The sequence below is a fragment of the Mastomys coucha genome, unplaced genomic scaffold (assembly GCF_008632895.1).
Source record: "Mastomys coucha isolate ucsf_1 unplaced genomic scaffold, UCSF_Mcou_1 pScaffold15, whole genome shotgun sequence".
NCBI classification, from domain to species: Eukaryota; Metazoa; Chordata; class Mammalia; order Rodentia; family Muridae; genus Mastomys; species Mastomys coucha.
In genome coordinates this window covers 9,523,429-9,542,829 of record NW_022196897.1, presented here as the reverse complement: position 1 = coordinate 9,542,829, position 19,401 = coordinate 9,523,429, and the positions used below count along the sequence as shown (strand labels likewise).

The 19,401-nt window shown below is 39.4% G+C and overlaps 1 protein-coding gene and 1 long non-coding RNA gene across 3 annotated transcripts in view; one reads left to right on the top strand and one right to left on the bottom strand.

Moving 5' to 3' along the window:
* Gpr158 (G protein-coupled receptor 158) overlaps nt 1-19,401 on the bottom strand; it is a 427,233-nt gene that overhangs the window by 77,521 nt on the left and 330,311 nt on the right. The window lies entirely within an intron of this gene.
* Nucleotides 2,840-19,401, top strand: part of LOC116089763 — an 81,885-nt gene continuing 65,323 nt past the window's right edge. The window contains exon 1 of the long non-coding RNA XR_004118464.1: nt 2,840-2,933. This is a non-coding gene — a long non-coding RNA (uncharacterized LOC116089763). The remainder of the gene's footprint in view (nt 2,934-19,401) is intronic.

Sequence of the window (19,401 nt, the reverse complement as noted above, 5' to 3'; positions counted from 1 at the left end):
GGGCTCGACCCTTTTTTCCTATGGATGGAGACAAATAAATGTTGCTGCAGAAGGAACCTAGTGTCCGCATGTCTTCTTGCTGGCAAGACGACTGCGCAGGCTACATCCATGTGAGTCCAAAACAACTGGAGCAGGTGCTGTTCCTAAAGCTGTTGCTTAGACAAGCAACAGACCTGAACAGAATCTGTTCCCCAACAGACCTGCCTTGTTTGGCCTCAGTAGGAGAGGATGATGCATCTAATCCTGTTTCTTTCTTTTCAACATAACCTTGCAGACTGGTTCTCTCTGTCATCTTCTACTATAGGCTCTCCCATTTTACATTTCTAGCAAGGCCCTTCCCCTGATTGAGATAGCCCTGACAATATTTTCCATACTGTACCTCTAATCCATCCACTCACCACTCCTGCTTTCCTAGTCAACTCAGAACATGGGCAGGAAATTCATTCAATCCTTGCATATCATTTCAATTTCAATAAACAGAAATCAAATACTCCTCCAGGCTGATGGGGCCAATAAGAATCAGGTGAGTGGCACTTATGCCAAAGAATTCATTAAGGTAACCCAGGAGCTACAGTAGACATCTAAGCAGCTTCAGTAGGGCCACAGAATAAATGGCCAACTCTATCTGAGCAGTCAAAAGACTTGTACAAGACACTCTACTGCCTTTATAACTCTGTTACGTAATTTTCAGCAAGTTCTTTTAGAAAAATTGCTCCGACTTTGCCAGGGAGGCTTGGATAGTATTAAAGGATGAATGATGTTGAAAAGCAGAGACAACAGGGATGAATTTATTATGAATTTATTCTGCTGAAGTCAGGGCCTTCATAACAGAAATTCTGCTGGTGGCCAAAAGCCTGTGTGTTATCATTGGCTTTTAAAATTGGAAACATGTCTATTGCAGGTAGCTAAGATTTCTCTCCAGCATTGCACAAATAAAGTTCCTTCCCCTGTGTCTGAAGAATAACATTATAATTGTTCCCTGGTATTTTTGTAGTAAAACTATTTGAGAAATAGAATTAATATTTTATAAAAATAGGGAAGGAGCAAGACATTTTTTAAAAAGTAAACCTAGGAACATACTCAAGACATCATTACACTGTGTGTTCTGGAAGTCAAGTGATAACTTTTGACTCTATTCTCTCAGTTATGTAAAATGTATTGTTAATTTTCCAATTATATATATATATATATATATATATGCATATACATACATACATACACACATGTGTAAGGAGAGAGGATATAATATACACATAAAGACTTCCCTTTAAGATTTATAAGAAAAAAGATATAAACATGAAACCAGTTAAAATTTCATAAATGTGTACTATAAATTTAGGCTCATTTATTTTAGAAATAATCTCCTTGCACATGAGAGCAACAGTAATTCTACAAAGTTCTATAAAGCAAGTTTCACTCTTTAGTAAGTACTTGAAGCTGCTTATGAGGAAGAGATAATTGAGTTAGGAAGAAATCTGGATGCATGTGTAAGGAATTTGGGGACCACATGTGTTTCTTTTTATGGGGTGGGAGGCAAGTTAGAGACTAGAGACACCCAAGTGGAAAAATGAGAGCACGTAAGTCTCAACTATTAGCATTAGAAATGTTTTGAAATTATTCTGGCAGTATGAATTTCTGGGGACACAGAGTTCTGAGTTATGAGATAACTGTATGGTAAGAACTGGTGGGGAAAGGACTAGGCAGAGGGTAAATGGTTAGATGTTGTGCCTGGAGCAAAGAGTATCCAGTAAATATAGGCTAATGTGAGTAGGAAAGTTACTTTATTTATTCTTTCTTGTGAAAATTACATTCATTACATCGTAATTACAACCATTGTTTCCATGGTTGACTTTCTATCCCTCCAGCCCCCTTCCTTTCAAATTTTTGTCTTCACCTTTTGGCTATGTAGCTTTTCTATTTTATTTTAATCTTTGAACTAAAAGTATAGATGGGCATGGGTCTTGATCCATCCATGTACTTTACAAATAGAAAATGTTTACACCATTTTAACAGTCTAGAGTTTTGTTTTTTAAAGAAAGTGTTATTTTGAAAATAAGCTATTTGAAAATCCTAATTAGGGCTCACCATTGTTATTTTAATTGACATATTTTATATTTATTTACTCAGAAAGGAATTAAAAAGGCATCAAAGCAAGTTAGATATGGATTTGAACTTAAAGAAGTTATAAATGTTCACAGATGTTAAATGTAAATGATAAAAATAATTACATATTCATATGAAATAGTGTATAGTAGTTATTGTCTAGACACTAAACACTAAATTGAGCATGTTTTATATACTTAAACTCATTTAATCCTCACAACACTTTTTAACTATAAGGACTTTTATAGAAGAGAAGTGGACACAGGGAATGTGTCCAGGATAATTGGAAGTTTTGGTGATAGGATGCATACAGGCATCTGAATGCAGGCACTCTGTTCATGTGTATAAGAGTTATGCCAACTGGTATCTAAACTCTCTATTAGCAGGGAAGGGATTGGTGATATTAACCATTAACCTGTGACCTGAACCATAAAGAAGATTTTGAGGAAAGGCAAATAATTTCAATGGAATTGAATATATCTCAGCTGGGAGGGTGGGTATCTGAGGAGGGAGCCAAGGAGGGGCAGGTGAAAGTGTGTAGGCTAAAGCACAACAAGAGGGAGGCAATGTGGGAGGGCCTGTGGAAAAGTCTAAAGTGTATGGCTAGAGAGATTAAGAAGAAAGAGAGGCACAGGGGGCACAGCTCTGACACTGGAGTTGGGTGGGGCAAGAACACTGGAATCTTTGAATAACACAGCACGGAATTCAGAATTATTCCATGAGCACCCCACTAAGATTCTTCTGCTGTGATCTGAAATATTTGCTAAGGAACACATATAGTACATATAGCAACAGGATTGGCTGGACTACAGAACGGGAAGAGACTGAAGGTAAGAAGTTTAGCTGGAAGAAAGAAAAAGCTTCCTCATATACACAGGTTTTCTTTCTTTGTTTAATTCCATGACTTTCATTGCAGTCCCCCAAATAACTGTAGGAAGGTCCCTGCTTGCTCTGCCACCCTGCTTCAGGGCTCTCAGACTCTTAGGAGAAAATGCAAATTTTTTTCAGTAACTAGCATGGGTCAGCACCACAGAATCCCACTTGTCTTTGTTGTGCCATCATCTTGCTCCCAGCAAAGCCTGAAGATCCTTCCATGTGTGGCCTCTTCCCTGTGTTCCTTACAAAGTCCCATACCTCACCTGTACCTGTATCATTTCGGCCCATCCCTTTTGGTTTTGGCCAGAATTGCTACTCCTGTAAGAGGACTTCCTGTGGGGTATCTCAAGGTCTCTACTCGTTCACCATCTCTCTCCTCTAGCAGGAATAGACTGTGTGGTCACCATCTTCATCTTGTCTACTTCTGTGACACTAAGACTGAACCCCAGAATGCCAGAAAAGCCTCAGCCAGAGTATGTTGAGTGACATAAAGCACAAGAAGCTGGGGGTGGGGTGCCATTTAATGTAATCAATATTGAGAGACCAAGAATTCATTCATTTGTTAGAACAGAAAGTGAAGGAAACAGCATCTCATTATTCCTCCAGACAAAGTAAAATGAATATTAAAGGCATATAAACGGTTTAATCTGACTGACTGAGAGACGGGAGACTGTGTTAGGAATGAAGCTGAAAAAAGGAGAGGATACATAAGGATGGAGTAAATAATGAGACTTCAACCTAGACACTTCCCTGTCACATCCTTCATGACTCAACTTGGGCTTGATATCCATGACACTTCCCACTCCTCCCACACAACACCAGAGTTACACCTTATTTGTACATTATTTACTCTTGTTGAATGCTAAACTTCCTTTGTTCTCTCAACAGCTCTGTTTTGAAGGAATTATTTCTGTAACTCAGTTGTTTGACATATCTTCCTTGCTGGGACAAAATATATGCAACAACGTTTAGCTCTCTCATTCAAAATTGCAAGCAATTCCTTAGCATATTACCTGGCAATAATTGGTAGTAGATGAATCTATTATATATTATATAAGTATAATAACATGTAAATATATATAACATGTAAATGATATTGAGAAAAGGAAGAATTGATGGAGAATGAAATGCCTGCTTGTTCAATAAGTTGGGAATGGATTTCAGGTTTGGATTGTGCAAGTTGGTACACTATAATGAGAAAAATAAACCCCAAATGAGTCCCTAAAGTTTTGTTGTCTTCTGATGTGTTAAATTTTGCATACTAACCTATAATTTAACAGAATGATTATGAAACACATAATCCCAACTATTAGTTACTAACAATAACAAACCTCTATAGGAAAATTAATCCACTAAACTGAAAGACTTATGAATGATGGTTCTACTGACATAAAACATATCTGTCATGTTCATGGGGTAAAAATAATGATACCAATGAAACTTCTATGACTTCAACCTCCTCCCCCAATTTCATTTTGAAATATTGCCATTGTAAGAACACCAACAGGTGGGACCTTCAGGAAGTCACTAGACTATGAGAATCTTGCCTTCATGAATGGATTAAGGTCACATGGCAACTGTGGGATTGTTTGTAAAATGGGCCCTTGGAAAAAGAATGAGTTTGGCTTGGTGTTTCTCTGTCTCTTGCCACGACTTGCCCTTTTATGGTGGTCTGTCCTTAATACCTTTCCCACCACCCACCAGACTAAGATGGGTTTTATCTCATTCTCATGCCACTTGTTTTCATTGGATGATAGTTCTACTCCCACTGAGCACTTGTACTTCCCAGCATCCAAATCTATAAGCAGAATAAACTTCCTTGTATATAATTGGCCAACCTATGGTGCTATCTTATTAGAGGAGAAAATGGGCTCAGACATGCTCATAATGATCTCTATGCTGGACCCATGTTTTGGGTCCAAGCAAACTTTATCATCCTTATTCTAAGGGAGAATGTCATGAGCCATCTAGGATAGACTAAAGGCTAGTGGATGCCTTTTCTGAGATGGTCCACCATTTTTGCATAGACCACAATGGATGAGCTCTTGGAGGCAAGGCCTCAAGAGACTTTATCTCAAGATTGATATTGAATCTTGCAGTTAATATGCCTTTCCTTTCATTATTAAATTGATATAACAATCCCCGTGCATTAGCCCACCCTATTGGGCAGATTTTCTGTAGATCAATAAAGATGTACTCTTTTGTAGTAATGCGATATAGACAAATAGATGATTTCTTAATTCTTAATAGTGATTCCATAGAATTCCTAGCTTTATGCAAGTGATTTTTAAAACTCTATGTGGTGGTTTAAATATGCTTGGCTCAGTAAGTGGCACCATTAGGAGGTGTGGCCTTGTTGGAGTATGTATGCCAGTGTGGACGTGGGCTTTGAGACCTTCCTCTTAGCTGCCCATGAGCCAGTCTTCTCCTGTCTGCCTTTGCATGAAGATGTAGAACTCTCAGCTCCTCTAGCCTCAGGTCTAGCTGGATGCTGCCATGCTTCTGCTTTGATGATAGTGGACTGAACATCTGAACCTGTAAGCCAGACTCAGTTAAATGTTGTTCTTTGTAAGGGTTGCCTTGGTCATCATGTCTTTTCATGGAAGTAAAACCCTAAGTAAGGCACCCTGTATAAGAAAAACTATAATTAGGGTTGTGTAATCCTTCATTGTGTAATGGGCTATTTGGAGTAGGATAGAAAGCAGGCATGAAACAGATTTACAATCTAGAAATACATTTATTTTAGGCTGTAAAACCACTAGAGAGTAGTGTATGATAACTACTGATAACTAAAGGTCATAAAAGGGAATGGGCAATTTATTGTAAGTCCAAGAACAGAAAATAAAATATTGGCTGGTTTATCTATACAAAACTTCAATACTAATGAGATACTAGGCAGACGATTTCCTTCTTAACTTATGTCTATAAGAATTATTGTTTTAAACTCTCAATGAACCTGTAGAGCTAGTGACAAATAATGAATATCTAGTTAGGTAACTAGTCTTAAAGGAAACACATGTAAACATTGCTGTTGTTACTTCTTATTCAATTTATGATTTGAATATATTTTTGAACTTGTGAACTTTTGAAAAAAGATGTTTGAAATTCCTTGTATACAAGAAATAGGAAAGATGACAATAAGAAAAGAGCAAAGGAGAAGAGACAGCAGGATGGAGCAGAGGTAGCAGTCAGGCTTTTTCTTACCACGAGACATATTTTTTCTTAATAGTAGGGCTTCTTACTGACAAGGACAGGGCTGCTTTCTGACATATGTGGGTTTCTTTCATTTAGAAATAGAAAGGCAGAAGCTTTTTCTTTCTCTGTGCAATAAAGGTTGGAACTTATTTTTCATCCAGAATGAGTAAATTATTTCTGCACTGGTACTCGGACTTTTGCATATATATGTATATGCATATATATGTGTGTATGTACACATATGTATGCATATATGTATATACACACACATAAGTGTAGGTATAAATGTAAGTATGTTTGTAAGTATGCAAATTGATAAGACAGATGGCTGGGTCTAACCAGAGTATACATGTATATGAATATGTGTATATGAATATGATGTGTAATGTTTGACTGTTTCTGTGCATATTGCCTGTATAAAAGTTTTTCTTTCTGCAGATATGACTTTCTTTTATTGGTTCAATAAAAATTAATTGTTCCATGCTTCCCTCTTGCTTGGCCAGTGAGAGGTGAGGCTTCTGGCCAATAGAGAAAGAAGCCTTAGCAATAAATCATCTTCTGATTTCCCCACTGCTATACAGCATATGTTAATTGCCAGAGAATTACAAAGTAAGTTTAGAAAGTAAGAGTTAAGTTTTTCTTGCACAGAGAATTATGAAGTTAATAATAGGAGAGAAAAAGAGTTGTTTCCCCAGTAATTAATGAAGCACAGAACAGTAAAGCAGACAAGGTTTTAGCACAGAACTATTAAAAGAAAACTGTTTAAAAGAGAGTTAAAAGGCTAGAGACCATCAGTCTTTTGGCCTGTGTCCAACACTGTGTCCTGCTTCAACCAATTCCAGGCTGGGCAGGCTCCTGACAGGAGGAGAGACTACATGTCAAGAATGGTAATAACTAATTTACTCCAGGTTATAAAAACCACTTTTAGAATCTTAATCCATTGAAAATTCCTTTTATTGGAAAACTCACTGAAAGAAGAGTTCCAATGTACTGCTACATGGGAAAACTACTCGTTTCCAGCACTAGAGGATAATGAGAACTGTAAAACAGATACATCAAATATGTGGGGAGCAGGATGGATGTGTCTCACACCAACTATTGAGTAATCTAAGTACTGAAGAAAACCCGTAACTTCTGTATAAATGGACACAGTACAGAAGTTATGGACAATGTAAAGTAAATTACCCTATTCTGAGGGGGTTTGAGTGAGAGAAAAGGAGACATACTTAGGGACAGCATAGAAGGTGTCACAATCGCACTGGTTCCTTCAACACTGTCTTTAGGAAGTTCATACAGTTTCCTTAGAGGTTTGCTTCGTCCATCATCTTTGGACAAAACCACACAAGATGAAACAGACTGTCATCTGTGAAGGTATTGGCTCCTAGCCATGTAAATATTCTTTTAGATACTTAGAAAACCTATCAATTGATCTTACTGATGGGACTGGACACTCTGGGCTCTGATTTTTAAATTTTTCATTCTTTTAAAATTTACTACATGGTGGAGAAAATTTTTATAAGCCTTCCCCTCACATTCCAGTAAATCTATGCAGGTAATTCTCCTGTTTCTTCAGTTATGGTACTTTTGAATGTGTAACGCTAGGGGTTGAACCCAGAGTCTTGAGCATGCAAGGCTTCTATACTGAGCTATATCATCAACCCTTGGTTATCTACAACTTGAGTTTCACTATGTAGCTTTAGTTGGCCTTGAACTTGTATCATAGCTCAGAATGGCCTGAACTTGAGATTCTCCTGCCTTCTACCTCCTAAATGGTAAAATGACAATGTGTAATAAGTTTTGACTTTAAAGTATATGTCTTGAAGTCTGTTGGATTGAAATCCTACTTAGATGCTGAAAGCAGCTAATAGTGTGAAAAAGAGAGCCATAAAGAAAAACAATCCAGTAGGCCTATCAAAAATTCACAAAATAAAAAAATCTTTTGAGTAGAATATGTATTTTTAAAGGATAGTTACAATAATAGAAGCAGAAATACTACTGATGTTGGCTCAGCAAACAATGTGACTGGTATTGCGTGAAGGTACGTTGGTCAGAAGCCAGTGGAGGCCAACAGCCTTCCTGGAGAGGAATGGTGAGAGGTAATGGTGTGATACTCATGCTTTAGGCTGACACTTTGGGGATCTGAGCACTTGTGTTAAACAGCATCTCTGCTTTCCTAATTAGCACATCAAGTGTCAGTTGCTTCAGTTCAGGGAAACAGGCTATGAATTAAACTACCTTTTTGGGTGAATGAAGTTCTGAATGCTTTAGGATTTCTGTTAGCCAAGATTGTGAGGATAGTTTGGTTCGTTAAAACATTACTGACTCATATGAGATATAATAATGGCCATAAATTTTAAATTAATTATTTAAAGTTTCAGTCAAACTCCAAAAAATAAGGAAAAAAATGTACTCAGTAAAGCTTTACAGTTACATGGTGACTGTGCACGTGATAGGAAGCATTCTTACACTCACATGCCCTCACAGTCATGGGCTGGGGCTTAGTACTTAATACCTGGATCCTATTACTCCAAAATTATAAGGAACAAATGGTGGGGATAGAAAATATAGAGGTAACTTTAAAATTATAAAATACCTGCGTGGTTACTGTGACAGCACACTAAAGCAAAGTTGGATGGGCATATGCGCGGTCGAGTGGCAGAGAGGATGGGCATGTGCGCGGGCGAGTGGCAGAGAGGATGGGCATGTGCACGGGTGAATGGCAGAGAGGATGGGCATGTGCGCAGGCGAGTGGCAGAGAGGATGGGCATGTGTGCGGGCGAGTGGCAGAGAGTCAGCACTCCTTCCTGGTTCTCATTCCCCCATTTCCCCCAGGGAAATACTGTTTATGGAAACAGCCCCATCTATCAAACAGAACAAACACACAAATACTCTGTACCCCATTTTTAATCGGATTATTTGGTTCTCTGGAGTCTAACTTCAGAAGATGCTCCAACATGTAATAAGGACACATGCTCCACTATGTTCATAGCTGCCATATTTATAATAGCCAGAAGCTAGAAACAACCCAGACGTCCCTCAACAGAGGAATGGATACAGAAAATGTGGTACATCTACACAAGGGAGTACTACTCAGCTATTAAAAACAATGAATTTATGAAATTCGGAAGGTAATGGATGTAACGAGAAAATATCACCCTGAGTGAGGTAACTCAATAACAAAAGAACACACATGGTATTCACTGATAAGTGAATATTAGCCCAAATGCTCAGAATACCCAAGATACAATTCACAGACCACATGAAACTCAAGAAGGAAGACCAAAGTATGGATACTTCAGTTCTTCTTAGAAGGGGGAACAAAATGCCCATGGGAGAAGATACAAAGTGTGGAGCAGAGATTGAAGGAAGGACAATCCTGAGACTGCCCCACCTGGGGATATACAGTTACCAAAACCAGATACTATTGAGGATGCCAAGAAGTGCTTGCTGACAGGAGCCTGATATAGCCTCCTGAGAGGCTCTATCAGTGCCTTACAAATACAGAGGTGGATGCTCTCAGCCAACCATTGGACTGAGCACAAGGTCCCCAATGGAAAAGCTAGAGAAAGGACCCAAGGAGCTGAAGAGTTTGCAGCCCCATAGGAGGAACAATAATATGAACCAACCAGTACCCCCCAGAGCTCCCAGGGATTAAACCACCAACCAAAGAGTACACATGGAGGGACCCTTGGCTCCAGCTGCATATGTAGCAGAGGATGGTCTTGTCAGACATCAATGGCAGGAGAGGCCCTTGTTCCTGTGAAGGCTCAATGGCCCAGTATAGGGGAATGCCAGGGCCAAGAAGTGGGTGGGTTGTGAACAGGTGCAGGGGGCATAGTGGGTTTTCAGAGGGGAAACCAGCAAAGAGGATAACATTTGAAGTGTAAATAAAGAAAATATCTAATAAAAACAAAGAAAAGATCACATTCAAACACATGACTTTTTCTCTTGAGCTTTCACTGACTCAGATTCCAGGTTTAAAAAAATGTTTTGTTCAAAAATAAATTACGGTGTACAGTTTATGAATGACAGCCACAACATCCTGGGTGAGCAGGGAAAAGCTTTCTAGCATTACATGTGGAAAAAATAGCCAGCAAACAATACGCATGAAGTGCCTGACATGTTACTAAATATGCTTAGAATTTATGTTCATGTGTGTGTCTACAGATACATGTATATGCATGGAAATAAAAGTATATCTGACTATACCCTAAATATAACATTCTCATTTTATTCCACAAAACAAGACAAAAGCATAAATGGTAACAGAGAATATATTTGGTTACTTATTCCTCTTAAGACATTTATTCAAAGATTATATATTTCTTAGCAGGGGAAAATTCATTAAAACCCTGAAGCTCTGGTTCTGCTTCCTCAGTTCCCCTTGGATACTCTTACATGCTAACTTGCCATTTCCTCTGAGAGAAATGCAGTCTAGTAAAGAGAACAGCAAATCAAGGATCAAGTTTATAATTCAGTTTTTAAATAAGAAAACATGATAATTGCTAAAATGCGAAGTTGGGCATTAGTTTAAAATGACTAATGTGCACCAAGAAAGCATTAGAAACTGGCAAGTCGGCTCAGCCAGTAAAGTCACTTTCTGTCAGCCTTGATAACATGTGTCCAATGACAGGACCCACATGGGGGAAGAGTAAAACAGGTCACATGAGTGGTTCTCTCACCTCAACATTCAAGCTATGGCATGTGTATCTCCCACCTTAAACACATAAGTTACACACACTCACACACACACACACACTATAGACATATATACACACATATATTTATACATACCCATACACATATACACATATATACATACACACACACATATATATACATACGCATATATGTGTACACACACATACACTCACACATATATAAAAAAGCACTACTTTTGTGTCATATTGATTTGTAATAGTATTCTTTATCTTATTGTTCTTTTGCTAATATATAATGGTTTTAGATTTTATGTTTCTGTGAGTTCTCTCTCTCTCACCTCTTTCTGTGTGAGAGAGATATTCTTTTTTTAAAATTGGTTCTTATGGCTTGTTTGTGTTTTGTCATTTGTTTGCTTTTTAAAAGAGAGAAGAATAGATGTGGAGTTAGGTGGCTGGGGAGATGGGGAGGAATGGAGTAAGGAAAAAATATAACCAGTTTGAATGGACTTTTCTCATCTGGGCTGATGCCGTTCCCTCCACAACCAAGGACCGTATAACAAAAACCCTAATAACATATATGAGAAGCCCCTTCTTGAGTTGTTGCCCAGGGCTGTCCAAGAGACCCTCAAAACTCCCAGCTTAGTGCTGTTGCCCTTGGTGGTCTCCCAGAGATACAAGTGTGTATTCATGAAGACATCGCGCACTGTAGTCACATTTTTGAGTCATTTTAATCCCAGGGGTAGGGATGTGAAGCTGCTGACAGGCCGTTGCAGCTGACTACGATTTGCCCTGTGCTCTAGCAGAAACATGATTTTGCCAGCTACAGATATATTCTGCAATTGTGTGGTATTTGGAATTCTGGAAACTTTTCATAGGGTGTCTAAAGTCAAGAGGCCCCTAGCCACAGGGGTGGTGGTTCGATCATTCCTTAGGGAGGCTGAGTGCTGTTTGTTAGGAATTGTGCTCAAGGAGGAAACAAAAGGAAAGAAGTTAGATTCAGGGATCCCTATCGGGCTCTCCTCTCTTTTTCTTCTGTCTCTACTATATAGTAATAGTGGGTGAAAAGGGGGTGGGATAAAGGGTGGGAAAAAAGAACCCACAAAGTAGCAAAACGTTTCAATGCACTTGTCCACAGGGCACAGAGGCCACTGAGGTGGAACTGAACAACACCCATGCCTTGAGAATTGGCTTTCATGGTGCCAGAAGTCACCATGACAGCTTCCAAAGGAGGGAAGTAACCAACAGGACTACCCAACTATAGTGCCTATGAATCCCATAAATGACCAGAATATTACAATAACCCCAAGGGTGTAGTACTGGACTAAGTACCCTGGCAGTGACCAACAGCTCTATACTTAGACTTAATTACATGCATAGGAATAAGGCCATGAATGTGAAGATGAATAAGGAGGAGTATATGAGAGGGTGTGGAGAGGAAAGGAAAGAGGGAAAATGTTGTAATTATAATCTCAAAAATAAAATTAAAAAAGAATATATTATATGACTTTTTCAGTAAGAAAGGAAAGTACTACAATGGTTGGCTGCAAGCATCCACCTCTGTATTAGTCAGGTACTGGCAGAGCCTCTCAGGAGACAGCTATATCAGGCTCCTGACAGCAAGCACTTGTTGGCATCCACAATAGTGTCTGGATTTGGTCACTGTATATGGGATGGATTCCCAGGTGGAACACTCTCTGGATGGTCATTCCTTCAGTCTCTGGTCCATACTTTGTCTATGTAACTCCTTCCATTGGGTATTTTGTTCCCCCTTCTTTTTGGTTGTGAGCCTAGCCTTTAACGGCTGAGCCATCTCTCCAGCCCTTGTTCCCCCTTCTAAGAAGGAACAAAGTATTAACAGTTTGGTCTTCCTTCTCTTGAGTTTCATGTGGTCTGTGAATTGTATCTTGGGTATTCTGAGAATTTGGGCTAATATCCACTTATCAGTGAGTGCATACCATGTGCCTTCTTTTGTGATTGGGTTACCTCGCTCAGGATATTTTCTAATTCCATCCACTTGCCTACTAATTTTATGAATTCATTGTTTTTAATAGCTGACTAGTACTCCATTGTGTAAATAACCAGTACCCCCAGAGCTCCCAGGGACTAAACCACCAACTGAAGTGTACACATGGTGGGACTCATGGTTCCAGCAGCATATGTAGAAGATGGCGTTGTCGGTCATCAATGGGAGGAGAGGCCCTTGGTCCTGTGAAGGCCCTATGCTCCGGTGTAGGGGAATGCCAGGGCCAGTAAGCGGGAGTGGGTGGGTTGGAGAGCAAGGGATAGGGGATTTTCGGAGGGAAACCAGGAAAGGGGATGATAACATTTGAAATGTAAATAAATAAAATATCTAATAAAAAATAAAAAAGCAAAGAAAGCACTACTTTATAACAATGTAATTACATGTGTAACTGTGTGTGTATATATATTTCCATGCCTATCTTATGAGGTCATTGTATTGACAGTGATATGCTGGTCATATTATTAGTTATGCCTTCACAATCGATGGTACGAAAAGTTTAAATCAGTAGTGATTGTCAGAGCTCAACAGATGGTAAAGAACTTATTTATAGCATGATATTGTTGAATAAGTGTAAGACCTTAAGCTTTAGGAATGAAATAATCTTTTTATGCCCCACATATCAAGGCTGAAGTAGATAAATAACTTTTGAGTCCTTAAAAAGAACAGAAATAGAGTCAATGCAATAGGACAATTCCTGGGAATGGGTTTGCCTTGGTTGAGGCCTCCATAGGCGATTGCACAGTGTGTGCAGTATGCAACTAATATGAATGCACATTCATATTATACCTGGCAATTTCAGTACTTGGCAAAAGGACTCACCATAACCATGTTCTCAGAAAACAATCAAGTAGGTTGACGAAGGGGTGCATTCTGGGAAACAAACAATGTCATTGCATGTACCATGTATCTCTGCCGTAGGAGGACTGAAAACAATATCTTTGCAACATTCCAGTCTCTGAGAATCACCTGGAAAGATGTCATTAAAATGCAAGTTGGGCTTCAGAAGATGTGAGCTGTGGCAGAGAACTATGCTGCTCTTTTCTTGCTTGTTGTATCTAATGTATTTGCTCCATCTTCCCATTTAACCCTTCCACTAATGGGAACATCTTTACATTTCTGAATCCTCTCTTGAAATGACTAAAAAATATGGTTATCTTTGAGCTACAATACTTGTGAGGCAGGAAAAAAGTCTCTCTTTGGAAATGTCCAGTTCAGGAACAAATGAACCATGGACATGATCAGAGTTTTTCTGGTTTAGCATCTGCAGTCTTTATCATGGACTAAACCAGACATCAATGGTAAGTACAGAGTTGCTAACAGACCACTACACACCCAGAGACTGCTCCGTCCAGAAGAGAAAATATCTGTAACACATCTTTAAGAGAGTTGTTTGGATTGCTGACACAATTATATTCCTGGATAATCATTAAATAAAAATACAATACACACAAGTTAACTACCTCAAGGAATTGGAAGAGGCTTAACAAAACAAGAAGTATTTTTTTACTTCATTTGCCTAGTTATGCAAATATGTAGGTTGGAAGAGCAGAGCTCCAGAGTACTGTGGTGGATAAAAGAAAGAACTCCAATGCTGAATGTCAGTCTAGGTCCCACGACTAGTGAAGCATGGCCTAGGGCATTCCACGACTAGTGAAGCATGGCCTAGGGCATTCCATGACTAGTGAAGCATGGCCTAGGGCATTCCACGACTAGTGAAGCATGGCCTAGGGCATTCCATGACTAGTGAAGCATGGCCTAGGGCATTCCATGACTAGTGAAGCATGGCCTAGGGCAAAGCTCCCAACTTAATGAAGGTGCGGTGTTAGAGAAGCACGTGATAACCCACAGGGACCGAGAGCACCCATTTTATAACCAACATATGAGAATCATTCTTGATATGTGCTACATTGTCATTGATAACTGCATCTTTTAGACAGCATAGATCTTCAAACACTAACAGAGAAGATGCTGAATTCTTTGGAATAGAGTGGGTAGGTGAAGGGAAAGAAATAGACAGGGCAAACAGACTGTGCTTCATTAAAGCAGAAAGGCAATCAACATGGTAGATAAAGGGAGGGAACCAAGCAAGGTACATTTGCTACCTGTCTGAGTAGGATCACTCACTATAAACTGACCAGCTTAAGTAACACTCACATGTTACCTCAGTCTCATCATCAGCCACTCAGAATCCAGAGTCCTTCCCACATATGCATTCACACCTGGCTCATGGCTAGATTTCATCTGAAGGCTCTGGATGATAACTTCTGTACACGTGAGATGAGTGCTGGGGTTCAGTAGCCTAGGCAAAGAGGCTTTCCGTGTCTGCTGCCTTTAGCTGGAGGTTTCTCTCAGTTCCTTTCCAGGTAGAGCTTCCCAATATGGCGTCTTTTAAAAAGCCAGCAAACTGGAAGTTTCATTTTTGGAAACCCATTGTGAAAGTTATGTTTTCTCAATACAATACTGATGCATTTAACTGACTGGAAACATATCCCCTGGGTTTCAGACTGGCTTTCAGGTCTTAATCTCCCTGATCAGTCCTTTTAGAATAGGATTGGTTACCCTATGGTAAGTAGGAAGTATGTAACTTGTCCTTTCAGGGATCCAGCGCTAGGTTTGTCCAGAGTCATAGAGAAGACGTGGACTTTTGAGGAACAGTAGAACAATTAAATCTTTGAAAGCTCCTGAATACTGAGTCTAAACATGTTCACATTATAAGATGGGCATGGGTTTTGGGAGGTTGCTGTCAGATTGTATTTGGACTCTTTCTCCAGAGCCCCACATAATACAGGTTTCCTTGTCTGCTTGGTGCTACTGGGAGGTGGGAGAGACACTAAGAGACTGGGCTAGTGAGGTCTCTAAGAGTAAGGACATTGAAGGGAGTAGTGGAGCTTCAACTGACCTTCTTTCTTTCAAGTCCAGTGATGAAGTAGGTGCCTTTGTTCTGTCACAGGCCCCTACCACGAGGTACTGCTTGATCACAGGTCTAAAAGTTCCCGAGTCAACAGTGAATTAAAACTGCCCAAATTATCAGATCAAATAAACCTCTCCCTTTTATAAGTTGATTGTTTCAGGTAATTTGATGTAGTAATGGAAAGATAACTGAGAATAAGGTGTTTTCTCTCTTTAGTTTTGGGGATGCAGAGGGGATTTATTTCCACAAGGTCACAAAGCTAGTAGATGGCAGAGGTGTGTTTTAGACTCAGTCTAAGTGTGGAACTTTAGTACCATTGCAACCTACTTTAGTGCCTCCTGTTACGGAGGGTAAGTAGAATACAAAACTAGGTGGCTTTCAATGGAATCTGGGTGTTTTACAATGCCTGGAGCCTTAGAAGTATGACAAAAGTTGTTCAAAGTAGTGAACAGAGGAGTAGAGAATCACAAAATTGTTCATAAGGAAAATAGATTTTCAAGAAAATCAAATGAAAAATATACTTTGAGATAAAGAAGGCAATTAATAATTGGGTGAATAATTACTAAAAACAAACTGGGATAATTCATGAAAAGAAACTGTAAAAATGTTTGGTATTCCAGATGTTGAACTTTAGAGTTGGAGAGATGTACCCACAGCTATGGGAAGACTGAAAATCCAAGAACCACCTCAGTTTGCTCAAACTCTGAGCTCCAGAACAGTTTTGAGCCATAAGTCAGTGCTGGAAAATATAGGCTGGTCCTCTGCAAGAGCTGCAGGAGCTACCAGTTGATGAGCCAACTTTCTAGCCCCTACAACTGGTTATAAAACACAAGGAAGTTCAGGAAATTTTGGATTCACTAGGTTTTTTTGTTTGTTTGTTTGTTCGAGGATTGGTGGTTTTTTCTTTCTTTCTTTTTTTTTTTTCTTTTTTTCTTTTTTTTGGTTTTTAGAGACAGGGTTTCTCTGTATGGCCCTGGCTGTCCTGGAACTCACTCTGTAGACCAGGCTGGCCTAGAACTCAGAAATCTGCCTGCCCCTGCCTCCCAAGTGCTGGGATTAAAGACGAGCACCACCACTACCCAGCGATTCACTAGGTTTTGACTGATGAAATCCATCTCTTCCCCTTTATTTCTTAAAGGTTCATGGGTGATTTTAAGGTTTTCATTGTTGGCAACTGTAGGCACTACTTCATAGACCAGAAGCAAGAAGTCTTGTGGATCATGCAGAAACAGAGTTCAGAAAGCCTGGGGAGGGTGAGGAGAAAGAACTACAAAAACACAGCAAGGATTCTATTTCTGTCGAGCTGCCCTACATACACATTCATTATAAAATATGCAAAGATGTATGTCCAAGAATATTCATGGGAACAGTGTTTGCAAGAGAAAGCATTCTTCACAGATGGAGGACAGATGTAACAGTGTCATCTTTATTACTGCCACACAATGGAGAACTTAAAATAATTAAGAAGATCTGACTGATCTGTACCTGTGAAAACACCCTTAAGAGAAACTATCAAATGATAACACATTTCAGCTTTCTGTCTGCCAAAAGGAATATTTGGATGCACAGTCAATGAACTATTAAGGCTATTTTGGAATAGGTGATTGGAGGACTAAAGAGTCAAGGAGAGAGAACTGGATGTCTACTCTTAAAATCATATGCTTTAGTAGTTTTTATTTTGCAATGAGGATCTATCACCATTAAATAACGTACTTTTTAAACACATGAAAAGGAGCTGGGGAGATGGCTTGGCAAGGAAAGCGCCTATAAATCTCAGGACCTGAGTTCAGTCTCCAATCTTATTACAAGTTAAGATTAGCAGTGCACATTTATCACCCTGGTGCTGGGGAGGGAGAGGCAGCTGACCCTGAGGGTTTCTGGATCAGCCAGTCTTGTGAAATCCACAGGGGTCAGTGAGAGACTATGTCCCAAAGAACAAGATGGAGGGCTGTGGAAGAAAAATCTGATATTCACCTCTAGCTACTACACAAGCACACACAAGCATCCCCACAGTGCATACATGCATGCACACTCACAGACACACACACACACACATGGATTTGCAGTTGCTTCATTGTTTATTGTGGTCTCTATAAATATCTGGCTCTTAAAATGACTTACAGATTACATTTTCTAAGGATTTGGGGTCAGAGAACAAAACAGGGAAGTATCAAGTTTAATATCTATAAAGAGACATTTGGTGATGGGAATAAGATAGAGAAAATGACTTCCGAGAAGCTAAGACATCTTAAGAACCACAGACCACAACAGGCAAAGGGCAACAGAATTCATAGGAAAAGAGTCAATATGTACCATGGGAGAAGGTAGGAAATGAGAAACAAACATACTATAAAATAAAAGTGTTACGTAAAATAGTAGAAGTGGATTTAAAATCCAGAATGGAATACTCAAAGCCTGTTGTCATTAGTGAGCCATTCCTAATCTGTAGACAGACTTGTCCTAGGCAGTAGCCCAGTTGCTTACCTTAGTGCATGGCTCATCTTTTTCACTAGGTTTCAAATATCCCATTCATGGGAGGAAAATAATTAATTTAATTTAATTTAATTTATTATTAATTTATTTATTAAACCGTCTTCCTGTTCACTGACAGTTACTTTTATTCATGATTCTCCTCCCTCCCCAGTTGGTTGAAAAATTGCAAAACATAAAACAACAGACTCCATAAAGCCACAACTTAAGCTAAAGTCTAAAGTTGCAATATCCAAACCACACTCAAAACCAAGGCTCAGAATGGCCCTTTAGCTCAAGTCTCCCTGTACATCATTACTGGAAAAACAGTGCTCAGAGCTCTGGGGAGAAATAAAATGCAGGTGGCACTGCATATTCAGTTATTTGATGATTGAACATACTGTAAAAGAAAACGGCATCTGTACACAGGACGAAACTCAGAAGTAAGTCTTGCCTTGGATACAGAAGACCCTGCTTACAGTCCTATCACCACAAATAGAAACCAGGAGACAGCATCTGCACGTAATACTCCAACACTTCTCCCACAATGTTCTCTAAGGCACTTGCACTGCACTAGTATAGCTACTGCAAGCAACTTAGAGAGGTGGCAGGCAGGAGATTATGTGTAGTTTACAGTCAAAAGCTTGAGAATCTAAAGTAGACATTGCCATCTATGCCAGTGAAGGCTGTACTTCTCAGGAAGTAGGGTGAGACATGAAGAGACCATAGATTTTAGACACACACACACACACACACACACACACACACACAAATACACAGGGCATTGTGTGTGTTTGTGATGTGTGATGTGTGCATGCGTGTGTGCATGAACATGTGTGTGTGTGTGTCTGTGTTTGTGTGTGTCTGTGTGTGTCCTTAGCTATTTATTCTGCCTTCTCCTCCCTCATCTGGAAACCACAATGGGTAGTTTTCTTTGTCTCCTTCTCCTACGGGAGAAACACATATGAGAGCTATATGTTAACTAAAGTTGAACAATTATCTCCTCACCGTTGTATTAATCTCTTAGATTCTGGTATAAAATATTCTCTATTCCCATTTAGAGTGAATATCAGGCAATTCTGCCATATCTTTATAAATTCACCCTTGACAATATATAACATAAATAACATCAAAACCATCTGAGAGGGAGCTCTCTGCCAGCT